Source organism: Amblyomma maculatum, chromosome 11, assembly GCF_055883805.1.
Source record: "Amblyomma maculatum isolate TAMU_Amacu chromosome 11, ASM5588380v1, whole genome shotgun sequence".
Classification (NCBI taxonomy): Eukaryota; Metazoa; Arthropoda; class Arachnida; order Ixodida; family Ixodidae; genus Amblyomma; species Amblyomma maculatum.
Window position 1 is genome coordinate 138150450 of NC_139354.1, and position 12378 is coordinate 138162827.

General features: G+C 47.4%; 1 protein-coding gene across 1 annotated transcript in view; it reads left to right on the plus strand.

Moving 5' to 3' along the window:
* Positions 1-548: 548 nt before the first annotated feature.
* The window catches only part of LOC146175057 (uncharacterized), a 63927-nt gene continuing 52097 nt past the window's right edge, over positions 549-12378 (plus strand). Inside the window, exon 1 of the mRNA XM_084584469.1 lies at positions 549-1163. The gene's annotated coding sequence lies outside the window, so the exon portion shown is untranslated. The remainder of the gene's footprint in view (positions 1164-12378) is intronic.

Here is a 12378-nt window from a genome sequence, read left to right on the forward strand (position 1 = left end):
TAAATTTTCTGTGCATTGTGAGGCGCAGTCGGAAAAATGCGTGCTTTTTTCGAAATAGCTGCACTAAAGCTCGAAGTCGTCTCATGGTCAGCGGTAGCGAGTATTCTGACACTTGCGGGACAATTCATAATTCCCTGCGAACGTCTGGCCTGCGATATAAACTTTCGATCAGTTTGTTACCTTGCAGGTTAATTTCATACACATTGATCGCGCCGAATCTCGCAACTAAGAACTCAAATCTCGGAGGCAAACAAAATGCTTGCGTGCTTCTTCACTTGTCCGACAGGGCGCGCCACAGCTCACAACTTCTGTGATTTCATTTTTATTTTCTCTTGATCGTATGGAGGCATACTCTCCGGACGAGAGAAGGAAGAGAGAGAAGTAAGAACGAAAGGGCAAGGACACAAAGCGGGACAGCTGAGGAGAAGGCTTCCGAAAGTATATGAAGCCGAAAGGGTGAGGTAGCGAGAGCATAAGAAAATAAAGAGCCCGGCGTGTGGTGAGAGAGGGAGCGGGGTGGGAGGGGGTTGGCCTGTCGGCCGGCCGCCGCGGTTTTCCGCTACTCTGCGTACAACACCGTCCCACGTCGCGACCGCTAGTGCAGTGCGGTTCGCCCGGCAAAAGCAAAATCGGCGTTGGAGCTCGTCGTCGTAAGGCGATCACGTCGTCACTGCAGCCGCGTCGAACGACCGACCCAATTGCGGGATTACGCTGCGTGCGGACATCAAACGACAGCAGCAGCAGTCATCGTTCGGCAAGTTTGCAGCGCGCGCGTGGCAATCCGACTGTACCGCACTCTGGGAAACACGGGCGGAGATAACTTTTCTTCTGTGCCCCTCGCCGTCTGGCGGTGCGTGCGTCCGGTGCCCTGTGTGCGGCGTTTCACAGTGGTTACTGCTCCGACCTCCGGGAGTAGTGTGGTGGATTTTTCGAGCTAGTCGGGGGAGTCGAAGCTAACGAAAGAGCAACGCTCGCTCGCACCCGCCTCTTCCTCTCGGAATCGCGCACCTCCTCCTTTCGCCGTGTCAGCTTTTCTTGCTGTTTACCGTCCCGCGAAAACTGGTTGTGCCGAGCGAGTTGGTGGCCACGGATACATCGGCGGCGTTGGTGGCTTCGCTCTTCCGTGGCCTGTTGTTTCGACGTCAAGGATTGTAGACCGAAAGGTGAGCGTTGTGTTCTTTGCACATTCTTTAGTGATTGCGAGAGGAATCCGTGCGCAGTGATCGACGTGATTTCTTGCCACGCACACACGCTAACGAACGCGACTGTTGGTCGTGCGAACCTTGGACGCCCCTGCCGCTGGTGATAAGCGCCCGTCGTAACACGACCACGTCGCATCATGACCGACCGTCTAGGCCGAAACGCTGTTTGCGGAAGGAATAAGCGTGACCGAAGCCCTAAAGGTGACATTTCTTCTTTCGTTACGTGCGAAATTTGACGGGGGACTCTTTTCGGCATTGTGAGGTAAAGGTGTCGTTACTACATTAAAATGTACAAAACTTTCATCGAGGGCCTTTCGTAGCTTCTTTCCTCGCGGCCTTCTTGCAATGGCTGTGCTATATGCCGATATCGCTGGCTGACATCCATTCGTTGAGTTCTGGCTTGGAGTACGCTAGATCGCGCGAGAAAGTTTCAAGTAGCCTGCATGCTACTTCGGTCTCAAACATCCAATACCACTACTTCTCATCCCACTTTGCTTTGTGCAGGTCCGGTTGTATTCTCAAGCCGTCGTGTCACTCCTTGACGATCAAATACGCAGTTTTTACGATTTTACGCACATGATGCGGTGTATTTGGCAGTTTTTGATGTTTTTGGCATTGCAAATGAACACATTTGTTCTACCAGGCGCTTCCCGTTCGCCAAGGCTTCAGTCTTTTTACAAGAAAACTGTACATGTAGGCGTAGTAAGCGGCATTAAGAACGAAATGCATGGTGCACTTAATTCAATAGGAATTGTATCTACGTGCTTCTGCTCCCAACTTCCATCCACAAGTTGATTTTATCATCTTAAGAACACGCGATAATGTGACAGCCTTTCCCAGTATTGCTGCCAAAAACTTCCCTCAGCCAGCTGCTGTTTTCGCTCGTTTTGAGCTATGTAGTTGTCTACGACGTCTCAGTTGCAGGTCACTGTGCACGACGAACAACGCATTCGTTGCATCGAGAGACATGTTTGTTTCCGATTGTTTGCTAAAATGGAAAAACCCAGGAGCTGACTTGTCTTTCCACTGTGTTTTTATGGACCTTTCCAATCTACTGTCAACATTCGCAGAGTAGATTTCGAACGAACAAAACAGTTCTCGTTTTCTAAGCAGTACAATGGAGGAGAAGCGTGTAAACAGTGGCTAAACGTCAATCATTTCTTGCCGGGGTCAGCAGTCTACATATTTTACTAAACTATGCTTTCCTGTTTAGCGTTGCGCTGAGGGTTGGCTGGTCTTGTTTCGGATGTAGTCTATTGACTGCTTTTTTTTTTTTTTTTTTTTTCGTATTTGAACGCGGGTAGGTGAGTGAATACCTGAACCGAGAGGTCTCTTTCGACCTCTTTTGCCGCGGAAGTGACTTTTTTGGTCTTTTTGTTTTTAACGTGTATATACGCATCATACTAGCGTTAGGGTTCAGGACACAATGGTGTATCGAAGGGGCAGGAACACCCTTCGTGCAGTAACACCAAGAGCAAAGAAATATATGCAGCCCAGTATGAAAGTCTGTGTGTTGAAGAAACAAATTGTCTGCTGCGCGTACTCATAGTTACTCATTGGGGAAATTGTGGCCACTGACTGCAAAGCCTCTGAATCACAGCTTTCTTTTGGGAACAAAGACAAGCATACTTGTGGCACGCAGTAAACGCGGCACATATTCTCCGTGTTAAAATGACTCACTTCACGATTGAGGACGTCCAAAAATATCGCCTTGCCGGTCGTGGTCTCTGCTGCAGTGCCCTTTGACTACGGCGAAGCTCCTAGAAGGCTATCCGTCCGAGAGGGAGCGATATTTATTTACAAGACCCGCTCGTCTGCCAGCCTGCTGTCATTAACCGAAACGCTCTCGGTCAAGTGAGTTGCCGGACGGAAAATTCCTGCGCGAGGAAGAAGCACGGAGGTTGGGATGTTTTACCGTGTCGAAGCAAGGTTGGAGTGGAAAGTTCGAGTGCCTCGGTTTTACATTTTCTTTTTTAACCTAAAGATAGTCCGCATACTTGTAGGGGCGCACTCCGTTGCCTTTTCTAGAGCACGATTAGTTTTTGCTTTTTTCGATTGCAGCGTTTCGGACATCCGGCTAAGATCGATGGACCCACTGTCGCCGTATCGACTAGTTTTTGCTAGGCAGCAACGGCTCAGTCGCAACTGTTGCAATGGACAGCATACCTAAATATACTTCCTTCGTACTTGACTTGGGGAATTTTTTCTTTGGGACTTCCGTAAACCATTCCCAACTCAATGTGGCGATGCTATATATCTGAAGATATTTTCCTTAGATATTTTTGAATCAATTTTCCACTAACCAGAATGGACGACCTAATGAGTTCAGTGTCACGAAATAAGGGATGTAAGTAATGCCACTTCAAAAAGATTACGAATTTCGCCCGATGGCTTCCCTGCTATCCCAGGAGCAGTGACATCTAAAATCCCCCTACGCGGTGTCATGCCAGTACACGAAAAGAACACGTGGTTGAAGCTGATGCGGAGTCGTCTAGAGCTGCTATATCCCTCATAGGGCACGTTGAGGTTTGGAACATTAATCCACACATACGATACCGGGCGATGCCTACAGTACCATACCATACCATAGCGTACCATACGCTACCGTACCATGCCATACGGTTTTCACCGTGAGCCAAGGCTTTCACTGAGCACGACGTGAGTCGATGACGGGCTCTACCCGGTTGCATAAAAACATAAAAAATCAAGAATACATGAGCAGCTAGCTAATATTGCCCTACTAATGCTTACAGTCATTATCTGTTGTCTTTCGTTCAAGGGCTGTTTACTAGTACATGTGAATCTTGAGTGTTTGATTTTTTTTTTTTTTTTAAGCTATACTTTGAGCCTTTCGTTTGAATATGAGATAAACGAAAGAAATAAGGCTTCTTAATCATCATGTGACGTTCGCAATTCTGTTCACTGGCAATCACGGAGTATGCATGCATGCAGTTTATAACAGCTCTTTCGCTTACTAGAAACTAATACCGAGCGAAAATCGTATCTGCGGCTGTGAAACCACAACATCCAACACCATAAAATGACACATATCTGTATATGCTAATAATAAAGCATTAACTGTATAGGCCGCATCAAGGGCCGTTTTTGAGCGACCACTCGATAAACACGCGCTCCTAAGAAAAAAAAAGCAATATCATGAAAGTTGTCCGAGTAACGGGCCCTGAGAACATATTAGAAGAGCTCACTGAAGAACCGAAAGCCTCTCCGTCCACCCGTGTTTGGATAGTGACAGACGCAGCGCGGGCTTCACGCTTGCTGGTGGGATAGAGAAGTTGTTTGCATTGTTCAGACAGCGTCATAAAGCCACTGATTATACAACACGGTGAGTCAACAGTGTTTCAACGACAAGTTTGTTTGCGTTTTCGGTTAATCTTGGGTGCTCCAGCGCAGCGAACAAGGCTGCCTTGGCCGGGCTGTACGCACATTATTTGACCGTTAGAACACGCGCTGTGGCTATGTGCAGGACAGCTATAGAACTACGGCTTTAAGCATTATTATAAACAGATGGGTAAAAATCCTCTGGTATTTTGGGAAACTGCGATGTAGAGAGGAAGGCGGCGTTCGCCGTGAGGGCAATGGACACAAGAACATTTCAGGACAACACATCCACAATCGAGGAACCGCATGTTCTTGCAAAAAGATATCTTTGATGGTCTTACGTGTAAATTCGTTGTATATGACGGAATAAAATGTTTATTAAACCGTCCGCGAGGTTGTTGCGGGCTGTAAAACGTAGTGCTCCGTCGAGCAGACCTATATGCTCGCAGTTACAAAGAATGTTCGCTTATTACGGAAGATGAGGAAGCCAGCTTCAAAATATGTATTAAGGCTATGGCCAACACGTCTCGCATAAAACTAACTATACTGTGACCGCACTCGTCGAGTATAAGGAACCAGGAGGCGTCGTAGACTTGTTTCCGCAGTCGAATAACGCGCGCTTGATGTCAGCGGGTAGACCGAAGAGCGTTCTACCTCGCGTGATTTCCGCTTTAGAATGTGTGAACATCACCTTCTCCTACATAAAGATAATGAAAAAAACAAAATGGTATTTTAAACTGCAGTAGACCGTCGGCCTAGCGCTTCCTGACACGCTACAAAGTCAATCAATGAGTGAGTACCGGCTGGGCAAGCTTGGCGTCTGCGGAAGCCGAAGATTGTGGAACGCTACAGCGGCATTGTATGTAGCGAAACTGGTGTGCTAGGTCTTCGAACTTACGGAAGCGATTTAAACCAGTTTTATAATACCAGTCCCGAGTTATAGTCGATGTGTGCGGTCCCACCCGGGTAACGCGGCATGTGTCGTCTGCCCAAGCGAAACTCCGCCTTCTGCGCTGCTGCCGTTTGCAGACAGCGCGCAGGCGTCAGACGACGTTCTGTACAAACATTCGACGGAGTAGCGTAGCCGCTACTTCATTAATAGAGAGTTTTAGAATAGGAGGCCCCAAGCTTTGAAGCCCCCAAGGCATAGCGTTTCTTACTCTTACCTAGAAGGAAAGCTGTGCTGCCGTCTATGGGAGTTTACATGGAGTTTCCAGACGGCCAGTTCAGCCACCATGGGCGCTCAAAGCATCATGTTACCGGAGAGCTACCGAGTGCAGAACTACAACTTTTGGCCAAAACTAATGCCGTAAATAATGCCCTAAGATTGAATATTGTGACTATAAATTGTAAAAAGAGAGATAAACAGCATGTCAGTGTGAGATTTATCCAATATAAGCGATGGCTCTTTCTCCTATTGGCTTAGTTTTCAGTAGCACAAATACCAATATTTCGTACCTAATACCCAAACTTTGAAATAAAAAAACGTTATGAAAATATTTATGGTTGTACAATCACTTAAGGAAGTTTTTAGTGGCATTTCGGGAAACAGAAACCATTTATTGGCGACGTCTGCTTTTGCGCCTTCGCTACTATGGCTTTCGCGGTCTATGTACGCACCTTCAGATGATGATGATAACGAAAAAAAAAAACATTGCAGTAACGCCACTCCACGTACCCGAGAAAAAACCGACTGTCACGCAACAAGTATAGCACACCGGCTCATGATAGCGTGCCCATGGTGGCTGAAGTGCAGCGCCCTCAGCTTTCCCTCTAGGTAGTGTAAGAAACTCTATGCCCCAAGGAGCTTGGGGCGTCGAAATGCGCATGCGCAAAACGTAAGGCGCGCTTGGGGTCTTGGGTTAATGCTAGGGGCGGCCCCTATTTTTCGAAAATAGCGTTCCCCAAGCCGCCGTTGGTCCGCTTGGGTTGGGAACATGTTAGGCACAAGGGGCCTGAATAACACGAAAGTCGGTTGCAGACCTGCTCTAACCATTTGTCCGTGAATGCCTGAACCGCGCTCTTGTCTGCAATAAGGGTTCTCGCCCAGGGGCACGCGGCCGCGGTGCATGGAGGGTTTACAAAGAGGCTGCATAGAGTGATAAAATAAAGGTGCTCAAGAGTCTTTACATAGAAATAATTCAGTGCCACTTTTGCCTTGTCTTTTCGCTCTTTATAATAAGGCAAGTACATTTACTACGAACTTCGGATATAACGAACGGAATCGGCGTGACCGCCAGGTTCTTTATAAATGGGCTCGACTTACTCCGCGCTGCGCATGCGCCAGACATAACATGGTACTCAGCCATTTACGGCATTCGGGCATGCGAGTTTGCCATACAGTTCGGCTGCATTTAGGTAGTGGCTGTCATGCTGAAGACCATCACAGCAAAACGTTGTGCGCTTGTGCTCCGACATGAACTGCGAAAAGTTTGTGTGGACCGCAGTCACAGAGGTAATGACGTCGAATGCAACACATTTGCATGCGACTGATCCATCTGCATGCAGCTGATGCGTGTATAGTCCCACAAAGATTGCGTTGCCGTCAAGTCGGGATGAAGTAGAGGAGGGTGGTTGGTCCTGGCCCTGTTGGGGCTGGGATAGGTAGGTCACCGCCGCTTGCGGCGGCGGCTAGCCTGCCACCGAATTGTTATCTGTTGCAAACCGCCATTGCACACGCCACCGCTTCGGTGGTGGACGACGGCTGTTGCGGCGCGTGTCTTTCTCTCCGTCTTCTTTTTTCTTTCTTCTCTATTTTCTCTTCTGTCCGCACGAGGCAGCGGAGGTGGCTCAGCTACAGAGCCAGTAGCAAGCCCGTGAATTTTCTTTTCCTTCTTCCTACAGCCACAACAACAACGTCAAGTCGACGTCCTTTGAGGGAAAGCGTCTAGTGCTGTAGAATGAATTCACCTTTTTTTTTTTTTCTCGCATCCATGACGTATATTTACTTATCTTGCCGTTGCAGGCTACCTCGCCTATGTTTTCTGGAAACTAAACAGAATCTTTACTCTATACTGTTCTCCATTTGAAAACACTTTAACTCTTGAGGTGATGTTTTTATCACACATTTTTCTTGCAGCCAAGCGCGCACTAATGAAGGCGAACTGTCTCTGTGCGTTTAACATTCCAATCTTCCAAAGAAAATTCATTTTCAGCGGGGTCTGCTGGGCAAACGGACCGTTTGGTGAATTTCTACATCTCTTGTCAACAGTAGAGTGAGAAATGCAACCGCAGTTGTAGAATTACAACGACGGGACGTGCAGGTGTACTGGCTTTCACTCGTCAGCCGCGTATCTTCCCTTCGGTGTTCGTCCCGCCATAATTGCCTCAAGCTATCTTGTTTATTTTTTGCGTTCATCTCAGCTCGAACCCGGTACGCGGCACGTTTAGTGGCAATCACACCTCACTCCTGCCTCGTGTCGCAATCGTTAAGAAGCCATTTTCGAAACACAAACTACGAAAGTATCATCAACTGGAGGGCGTAGTATACCTGAGTTCGTGGCGCTGGCACAGGCGGCTGAATGTGTTATTGAGCCATTTTGCGATTTGCTGGGGTGGTGTTGTGTGAAGTAAATTGTTTTTTTTTTTTTTTTCAACTCATTGTGACCACTTGTACTTGTGTACTTGAACGAGAATGATCTGCGATGGTGATTCGATGATAATACAATTAAATTAGAAGCTCTTTCCAGTCTTAATTCTAACTAACAGACCCATATCAGCGGTTTCCGACTCGGGTTAAACGAGAACTTTAGAAAGCAGACTTTGGAAGATGTGCACGCGCTTCATCAGCGCCCACACTGGTCGTAGAGCAGTGCTGGATCTGGAGTTTGTGCTGCTTTGAGGCAGAAAATAAGAAAAATCGCACAAATATCTTTGCTTTGGAAACTTTAGGTATATCGAAACTGCTGACATGGCTCTCTAAACAAAAATGTGTTTGCTCTCACTTTAGGTCATAAGACCATCTTTGTGGCAAAACAAAGAGATATACTCCATAGTGTCAGGTGCGCAACGGCTGCACGCGAGATTGGAGAGTTATTAGGTATACTATATAGTATAAAGGAAAATCAAAGCGTTAAATAGTGTAGCATTAAAGGCCTGAATCGACGCAGCTGTGCCGTGGAAATGTTCGTTGCATTGCGCATCAGCAATGCGGCAGCCTTGACAGAAGAGCATTGGCGGGCGCGAAGACAGCCACCAGTTACTCTTGCTTGTTTAGCTGTGAAACTTATTTTTGCGAAAGCGCTGATCCCAAGGCTTTTCTTGCATTAAGAATCTTTTTTTGCATGTGGAGCAGCTGCCTATCAATGTGTTGCGGAGGCAACGTCAAGTTCTGCAGTACGGATCTGTAGTGCCACAGCCGTTCAATAAAACAAGATATTTAATTGCTGACAAATGTGTATCTCATTTCAGCCAGTTGCACCAAGCTAGGTTACGGAAGAGAAAAACCTGTGATGCACCGTTTTCCCACAGTGTTTAAAATTTAGCCAAAACTATATGAAATTCTTATTGTTTATTTTATTAATTGCCGATAGTTCAGCTTACAAAAGGCATTTTATTGGGTGGAAATATAACTTATAAAGCAATAGCAGACAAACAGTACAAAGCGAATACAAACTACTATACTTATAACGATGATATACACGTCTTCCAAAAAAAAATACAAATGGAAGAAAGACATAGTTACTGTTATATAAAAGTCAAGTAATTCCTTATACGTGCGGTCCTAGAAAAAGAAAGGAATCTAACACAAATGGTAATTTTTTTTTTATTTGTACGCGGAAAGATGACATTGTTAGTCGATACATCCCCATGCCATATTGGAAAAAAATGTAATATAAGGGACGTTCATATTTTGGGGCTGTTATTGCTTGCTGAAACGTTAATTATAGTTAGGAAACTCGATTACCCTATATTGGTGCGCTTACTTCAAATTTTCCTTGACTGGAGTGAGCGGGAGATATCCAAGCCGCTCTAACCGCTCCTCTTCGAGCTTTTTGAGGTTAGATTGCGCAAACGGATTCGATATAACTGCGGGGGCGATGAGTAATTGGTTAGGGCTCTGGACTGGCCATCCTGATTGAGGGTCCTATCCTGGCCGCGTTGATCGTGTTTTTATGGAAGTGGTCGGGACGTACTGCGCCCGTGTGATATGTGATGTCAGCGTGCTTTAAAAATCCTCCAGATGGTCGGTATTTGCGGAGCCCTCCACTACGGCGTTCCGCATAGCCTGGGTCGGTATGGGATGTTTTGTTTAACCAAACAAAATCACACCACATTTTCGGTCTGTTTAGAATTCGGATTGCTGGCGCATTTCCGATCATCACCTATAGAATGAGGCCTACCTGGTGTTCCTCTTGCACCTCTCTCCTCCTCACGCTCCTTCCAGACACTAGAGTGGGCCGGACTGTTCTGCGTAGACTAGGCTACCCGGAGCCGACAACACCGCCGCAACATGAGTACCACGCTATCTCGCCCAAACTGGCAGCTGAGATCAAGGTCGCGCCAGTCCCGAATAATATGCACCCCGAACTCCACACTGGTCGTAGGATCGCTAGAGTCAAGACACTCCTGCGCCAGTACAGAGGTGACCAGACTGTTTTATATGTCGACGCGGCAAAATATTCATCGGGCACAGACGCTATGGGACTAGCTCTTACTGACGCTAACGGCTCAATTAAGGTTACGGGCTCCGTTCGTGGAAGGATCTCGAGCACGACGGCTGAGGAGACTGCCAAAGCGGTAGCAGTCGCCTTCATTCACCACATGGACACGCGTGAAAAAAATTACACCAGTCCGACATATACCATAATCACAGATTCACAAGCTGCGTGTCGTGCCTTCGCGAAGAATACATTATCTTTAGAGGCTTCACGCGTGCTCTCACCTATACACTATGATACCTTTTCCCATTATTCATATCGTTTGGACCTCTGGTCACTCCTCCCTTCCTGGCAACGAGAGTGCGCACACGCTCGCCCGAGCAGCAACCTTCTGGGCGCTGTCGACGGAATTGCGGAGGAGCAAATCAGAGAGGACGCCAGCACAGTTCTACAGTCCTCCACCCACATTACACTATATTACCGTACACAAAGAAGAACACTGCCACCGCCGCACCCAGCACTCACCAAGGCCGAAGCTGTGGCATGGCGGCAACTGTAGACTCACACGTATGCAAATCTGTACCACAAACATTTGTTCTTCCCCAGCCGCTGCCCAGAAAAATCCCCCACCTGCCAACAACACCGACCTACACTATATCATTCTGTTTGGGCCTGCCCGAAACCACCCTACTATAGCTCACCCCACCCTCTGCTCTTTGGGAAGATGCCTTGTCCCGCACGGAGCTGACCGAACAACGCCGGCTAATCGAGCGGGCCGACAGGATTGCAGTGGCCGATGGACTTATGAACTGACATGCATTCACTCCTTTCTGAAACCGTTTCATCAGCACCAATCCGCAAGACCAGCGACAGCTGTTCTGGCGGGCCTCCAGGATTGAGGCGGCACATGGAGCCCTGGACTGAGGGCTCCACTCAGGAAGATAAGGAAATATAAAAGTGTTTCCTCCTCGTTCTCCTCAGGCAAAGCTTATTAAGTTAATGAGCTTATTAAGATGTAGTTAGCGTAATGAAAGAATTGTGCTGGGAAGGCAGTTTTCCACACGAAGGCGCCCGTGTATGTACTGAGTCCTAGATGTGCAAATCTCCCTTCGTACGCGCGGCCTCAGGCTTTTGCCATGACGACACAATATCATAAGCGCCTGGCACCGCGCTACGCCAAACATTGCCACATCGCGCTCGGCCTCGCTGCCGACGGTGTAGACCGGGCTGCTCCATATAGCTGCCTGTGCGAATCCGGTTGAACGCGCAACAAAGCGCGCTTCCTTAGTGCAGCGCGTTTTTCATAGGCTGCCCCTTGGCGGTTTCTTTCCTCAAAGCTGCGATACTTGTCGAAGCTTTGTCATATTCATCCTCATCGCCAGCCCTTTTGCATCCACTACGTGCTCAGAAGCCAGTCCCTTTGATCTCCAGTTTATCACGGCTGTTTTAGGGCAAATCAATCTCTGCAAACTTGATTTCAGCTTGGGCGATGTTTCCTGCTGTTTATTAAAATTTCCACACACCGCTGCCTTTTCCTCAATATATTTGAAACTCTTTTCGTTATAGGTCTGAGCTTATGTCTCGTATGTTTGTATATAGGGAAGAAACACCAACCGTGTACTCTCTTTTCCCGCTTTCCTGTTACCATCTACATGTGGCCTAAGAGAGGACTCGTCAGATGTGTTTTACTCTATTCCCATTATCCTATGTCCGTGCTTATTTTCTTGTAAGGGTCAGAATCTGCAGTCAACACGTGGAGCAGGCAGGCGTATTCCCAGATAACATCTTACCCTTCGCTGCCTGTCGTAAACTACTGTTCCCTTTCTTGTGTGCCGAACATTACTTTTACTTCACTTTACTTTGCTGGACCCATCGTTTTGCTTTGGGGTGCTTACGTTCGTGTTTTTTTCATAGATGTGTCGTTCGTACCCCCTCCCATCTAAAGCCGAGCGCGTTCCTTTCGATGGCCTGTTACGTTTCTCGTACCCCCGTATTTTCTCCCATCGCCTTTCTTTCAGCCTCCTGCCTCTCGCCTTCCCAATATCTGTCTGCTTCTGGCCGCTGTTCGTCTTCCATCGTAATAGCACACATAATGAAAAGATGATGTACGTGCACACGTAACGATGCGCAGATTTATTGGTCATTGCGCGGAACATATTCGCTGAGAAATTTAATTCTGAAAAACAAAACGACTACGTGTAACTCCATAAACGCGCAAGTTATGCCTACTTGATATG